This window comes from Lithobates pipiens, unplaced genomic scaffold (genome assembly GCF_037356315.1).
Source record: "Lithobates pipiens isolate NorthernLeopardFrog02 unplaced genomic scaffold, aLitPip1_a1.2 Scaffold_18, whole genome shotgun sequence".
NCBI lineage: Eukaryota > Metazoa > Chordata > Amphibia > Anura > Ranidae > Lithobates > Lithobates pipiens.
The window spans coordinates 394,721,792-394,728,421 of record NW_027507758.1 but is presented as its reverse complement, the minus strand read 5'-3'; positions in this window follow the sequence as shown (position 1 = coordinate 394,728,421).

Genomic DNA, 6,630 nt, shown 5'->3' with positions numbered 1-6,630 from the left:
AACATTTTAGTTTGCTAAAGCAATTTGTATTGTAAAAAAACGCTATGATTTCTCCATAAAATACTGTTTTCACCATTTATTCATTCCTTTTTTTTTCTATCTCGGTGGTGCTGATCTCCTCCAGCCAGAGCCAGACTCAGAATAAAAATCAGCACTGGAAATAATGTAATTATTTATTTATAGAGAGAGGGCGGAGAGGGGGGGGGGAAGAGAGGAGGGAGAGAGAGAGAGACAGGGGAGATAGAGAACAAAGGGGGTGGGGATAGGGGGGGAGAGAGAGAGAGGGGGAAGAGAGAGAGAGGGGGAAGAGAGAGAGAGGGGGAAGAGAGAGGGGAGAGGGTGGAAAGAGAGAGGAGGGAGAGGGGAGAGAGAGAGACAGGGGAGAGAGAGAGAACAAAGGGGGTGGAGAGAGGGGGAAGAGAGAGCAGAGAGAGGGGGAAGAGAGAGGAGAGAGAGAGGGGAGAGAGAGGGGGAGAGAGTGGAAAGAGAGAGGAGGGTGAGGGGGAGAGAGAGACAGGGGAGAGAGAGAACAAAGGGGGAGAGAGAGAGGGGGGAGGGGGGAGGGGGAAAGAGAGAGAAGGGATAAGGGGAGAGAGAGACAGAGGAGAGAGGGGAGAGAGAGAGAATGAAGGGGTGGGAAGAGGGGGAGAGAGGGAAAGTGAGAGAGAGAGGGGGGAGAGGGAAAGTGAGAGAGAGGGGGAGTGTCCCAGCATGTGCTGTTTGCAGTTGTTAAAAAGAGATTGAGTTTTAAACAGAGAGGGAGTGAACATTCACATAGACCCAGTATGGAACCAAGAAAGCTGTTACTACCCCTAGTACCCTTGTCAGCCAGCAAGTAGCTAACAGGAGACAGGTGCAATACTTAAATCAAGCTGAGATTTGATCTTGTATGGTAAGCATTAGGGATGAGCCGAACACCCCCCGGTTCGGTTTGCACCAGAACTTTCGAACGGACCCCAAATTCGTACGAACGTTAGAACCCCATTGAAGTCTATGGGACTCGAACGTTCGAAAAGTGCTAATTGTAACTGCTAATATGCAAGATACTGTCCTAAAAAGGGTTTGGGGACCTGGCTCCTGCCCCAGGGGACATGGGTCAATGCAAAAAAAAGTTTTAAAAACAGCCGTTTTGGGGGCAGCACTAATTTTAATGATGATAAAAGTGAAATATTCCTTTAAATATCGTGCCTGGGGGGTGTCTGTAGTATGCCTGTGAAGTGCCACGTGTTTCCCGTGTTTAGAACAGTCCCTGCACAAAATGACATTTAACTGAAATAACGTCATTTAAAACTGCTTGCGGTTTTAATGTTATATCTGGTTCCTGCAATATGGTTGAAAATCATTGAGAAAAATGGCATGGGTAGCCCTCCCTGCCCATTACCAGCCCCTTTGGGTCTTGTACAGATATTAAGGGGAACCCCGTACCCATATTAAAAAGAGGAAATACATGTGGCCCCCAGGCCCCATATACTCAGAACAGCAGTATACAGGCGGTGCAAACAAGACAGGGACTGTGTAGATTTGTTGTGTTAAGATGAATCTGTTTGTAATTTTCAACTGGCACATTTTTAAGGTGTAGCTCCAGTCAAAAAAACTTTTTTTAAGTTTTTTGGAAAACATAGGGAAGGGTTATCACCCCTGTATAATTTGTTTTGCCGTCCGTCTTTTTTCATTTCACTTGCTGTTGTCTCCTTTCATTTGCAAGTAGGAGATGTTTGTAAGTTGGATGTTTGAAATTAGAGGCCTGCCCTATATGCTCTGCAGAAATGGCGGAACAAGGTGTTGGTTTTGCCACAACATTGTAAGCCCTCAAAGTGACTCTTGGTGGGGGCGCTGGAGCGCCCTGCTGTGAACGATTATATCAAGAATTGTAATTACATGCCATTGTTGAACAGTGGTAGAAAAATTGACCTTTGGTGGTTGTGGTGCTGGTGCCACAACACTATAAGTCCTCACAGTTACTCTGGTTGGGCACAGGAACGGGCCCTCCTGTGAAATATTATATCAAGAATTGTAATTACATGTCCCTGTTAAACAGGGCTGAAAAATTGGGCTGCTGACACTGGTGCTGGTGCCACGACACTGCAACCTCTCCCATATACTCTAGTTGTAGTGCAGGAATGAGCCCTGCTGCAAAGCATTGCATCAAAAATTGTAATTAAATGCCCCTGTTAAACAGGGGCAGAAAAATTGGGCTGATGGCATCACCCAGAACCAAAAATGTTCTTCCAACATATCAGCGGAGGAGGAAGAGGATAGACAATCAACAAAACAGGACAGTCACTCAGCATCAGCATAGGCAGTCTTGAAGGGATGTGATATTTCAAAAAAAATTATTCAGTTACATCAGCTTCAGGTGCTTGGTAGCTGTGGGTGATCCAAGGCTGATTCATCTTGATGAAGGTCAGTCGATCAACTGATTCGGTGGACAGGCGCACCCTGTGATCGGTAACAAAGCCACCAGCAGCACTGAAGGTCCGTTCCGAATGAACGCTGGATGCAGGACAGGCCAGTAGCTCAATTGCATACTGTGCAAGCTCTGGTCAGTGATCCATCCTCAAGACCCAGTAAGTCAGAGGATTTTCTGTGGGAAAGGTGTCCAAGTCTGACCTTGCCCCTAGGTATTCCTGCACCATGTAAATCAGACGCTGGCGATGGTTGCTGGAACCGATCATACCTTGGGGCTGCGGACTAAAAAATTGTCTGAAAGCATCGGTCAGACGGCCACCTTCTCCACCGCTCCTTCTGACCGATGCCTCAGCAACACGTTGTCCAGGACCAGGAGTTTGTAACCTCCCAGTCTCTGGGAACGCGTTGTACAGACCTTTCTGCAAGGCCTCCCGGAGATGTCTCATCCTCTGCTCCCTCTGCGACGGCAAGATAAGGTCGGCAACCTTACCCTTGTACCGTGGATCAAGGAGAATGGCCAGCCAGTAATGGTCCCTCTCCTTGATCCGAAGAATACAAGGATCCTTCCGCAGGCTTTGCAGGATCAGGGAGGCCATGCAGCATAGGTTAGCTGAGGCATTCGGTCCGGAGTCCTCTGGGTCACTAAGGACAACATGATCCGCATCTACCTCCTCCCAGCCACGTACAAGTCCACGGGTTTCTTGGCACTGTATATCATCCCTACAAGACTTCTGCTGCTGCTGATGCTGAGTGCCAGCCTCCACCTCCATGCTGACACAATCATCCTCCTCCTCCTCCTCTTCCTCCTCCTCATCCTCTTCCTGTGTGATGGGTGGCACAGCAGGAACACTGTCTGGATTAAGGGGGCCTTGAGAGGCAAGGAAGTCCTCCTCTTCCTGCCTCTGTTCTGCCTCAAGTGCCCTGTCCATTATTCCATGCAGCGTATGCTCCAAGAGGTGGACAAGAGGTTCAGTGTCACTGATGCATGCACTGTCACTGCTCACCATCCTCGTGGCCTCCTCAAACGGTGACAGGACAGTGCATGCATCCCTGATCATGCCCCACTGGCGTGGTGAGAAAAAACCGAGCTTCCCTGACCCTGTCCAGGTGCCGTAGTTGCACAGGTACTCATTGATGGCCCTCTGCTGCGTGTGCAGCCACTGCAGCATGGCCAACGTTGAGTTCCACCTGGTGGGCATGTCACATATAAGACGGTTCTTGGGCAGGTTCAACTCCTTTTTGAAGCTCAGCCAGCCGAGCACAGGCATTAAATGATCGGCGGAAATGCACACAGACTTTCCTGGCCTGCTTCAGGACATCCTGTAAGCCCGGGTACCTGCCCAAGAACCACTGAACCACCAGGTTAAGGACGTGAGCCACACAGGGCACATGGGTCAGTTGTCCCTGTCGGAGGGCGGAGAGGAGGTTGGTGCCATTGTCGCAAACCACCATTCCTGGCTTAAGCTGGCGTGGCGTCAACCACCTCTCGGCCTGCCCCTACAGAGCTGACAAAACATCCGCCCCAGTGTGTCTCCTGTCCCCCAAACAAACCAGCGCCAGCACGGCATGGCATCGTTTTGCCTGCGTACTTGCGTAGCCCCTGGAACGCCTACGGAGCACCGCTGGTTCTGAGGACAGAGCACTGGAAGAGGCCATGGAGGAAGAAGTAGAGGAGGGGGTGGAGGAGAGAGGTGTGTCACAACCAATAGTAACATTTTGGAGGCGTGGTGGCGGAACAACCTCCAACACTACTGCACCTTGTCCTGAATCCTTCCCAGCTGCCAGAAGAGTGACCCAATGGACCGTGAAAGACAGGTAACGTCCCTGTCCATGCCTGCTGGACCAGGAGTCAGTGGTAATATGCACCTTACCGCTGACCGCCCTATCCAGCGAGGCAAGGACATTGCCTTCCACATGCCGGTAGAGAGCTGGAATCGCCTTCCGTGAGAAAAAGTGGAGTTTGGGGACCTGTCACTGAGGAACCGCACATTGTACAAACTCACGGAAGGGAGCCGAGTCTACCAACTGAAAAGGCAGCAGTTGAAGTGCTAGCAATTTAGCCAAGCTAGCATTCAACCACTGGGCATGTGGATGGCTGGGAGTGAAGTTCTTCCGCCGGTCCAGCAGCTGGGGCAGGGACATTTGCCTGCTATAATCGGACGTGGGTGTACTGCTAGCAGAGTGCCCGGAAGCACTTGGCTGTGACACACCTAATTCTACACCTTCATTCCTCTCAGAGCAGGTTTCAGAGAGGACTGAAGGTCTAGTGGGGTTGGAGATCCCAGCTGATGAGGAGCAAGGAGAGGTCCGCTTTGTTCTTTGGTGTGGGTCTTTGAGGTACGCTTGCCAACGAGCTGCATGGCAGGTCAACATATGTCTGGTCAAGCATATGGTGCCCAAGCGGCTGATGTTTTGGCCACACAAGATACACTTGAGACATATGTTGCAAATAGCAGCGGTGCGATCTGATGCACTCGTCTGAAAAAAGGCCCACACCAAAGAACTTTTAGAATAACGTGCAGAGGCAGCACCCTGCACAGGCGGAGCTCTGCAGTGTGATTCAGTCGGTGTGCTGCCCCTAAGCTGGCCCCCGGAGGGCATCCTGCCTCGTTGGACATGTGCCTCCTTCTCCTCCTCCTCCTCTCTCCTACCAGGCACCCACGTGGAGTCAGTGCCCTCATCATCCCCTCCCTCTTCATCGCTGGAGCAAACCTGGCAGTATGCTGCAGCTTGTGGAACATGACTGCCAGATTGCTATCCTTCTTGAGCATCCCCTCTCTCTGCATTCATGCTACTGCCTTTCTCTAGCTGAGTATCATCATCAGAGCCTACAAAACACTGGGCATCCTGCTGGAGCATGTACCCAACACTGTGCTCAAAGAGTTCAGGAGACTCCTCGGGAGGACGTGGTGGGTCTAGGGAAGGAGTCACTGATGATGACATTGAGAGGAGGGAAGACGATGCGTTGGCAGCTGCTTTGCTAGTACCCTGAACCTGGGTGAGAGAGGATGAGGAGGATGAAGAGGGCTTGGTCATCCACTCTACCAAGTCATTGGCATGTTGCGGCTCAACATGTCTAGCTGCCGAAAAGAAGGACAAGCGTGTCCCATGGCCACGTGCTGATGATGACGATGCACTGCTTCCACGACTAGCATTGTTGTCTCTAGACACAGAGCTTGTTTGCCTTCTTTTATCGTCTCGCGCCTGTCTGCCTCTCCTTGCTGGCCTTCCAGACATGGTAATGGCCTGAAGGGAGTTGGGAAAACCAGCAATTGGGTAGTGTATATTGTGCTGGAGGCACGCACAACACCCACTAACTCTGGCAGATGGCTCAATTAGAGAAGAGCTATGTAGGTGGATATAGCGGTGTATATTGGGTGTATATTGGGTTCAGAGCACGCAGACAGCACGCACAATCTCCTACCACTGACTGCAAGCTCTATTTAAAACGAGCAAGATAGCTAGCTATACAGATGGATATAGCGGTGTATACTGGGTTCAGAGCACACAGACAGCACGCACAATCTCCTACCACTGACTGCAAGCTCTATTTAAAACTAGCAAAATAGCTAGCTATATAGATGGATATAGCGGTGTATACTGGGTTCAGAGCACACAGACAGCACGCACAATCTCCTACCACTGACTGCAAGCTCTATTTAAAATGAGCAAGATAGCTAGCTATATAGATGGATATAGCGGTGTATACTGGGTTCAGAGCACACAGACAGCACTCACAATCTCCTACCACTGACTGCAAGCTCTATTTAAAACAAGCAAGATAGCTAGCTATATAGATGGATATAGCGGTGTATACTGGGTTCAGAGCACGCAGTCAGCACGCACAATCTCCTACCACTGACTGCAAGCTCTATTAAAAAAGAGAAATATAGCTAGCTATATAGATGGATATAGCAGTGTATACTGGGTTCAGAGCATGCAGACAGCACGCACAATCTCCTACCACTGACTGCAAGCTCTATTAAAAAAGAGAACTATAGCTAGCTATATAGGTGAATATAGCGGTGTATACTGCGGTCAGGGCACGCAGACAACAACCACTACAGAAGAGCAAGAACGAAAAATCGGCAGATAATGATCGGTGTATACTGTGTTGAAGGTACACAGAACACCCACTAACTCCTACAGACGCCAACACACTACACAAGGCCGCCGCGCTGGCGGCCTTATATAGTGTGGGGCGTGTACTACACAGCCTGA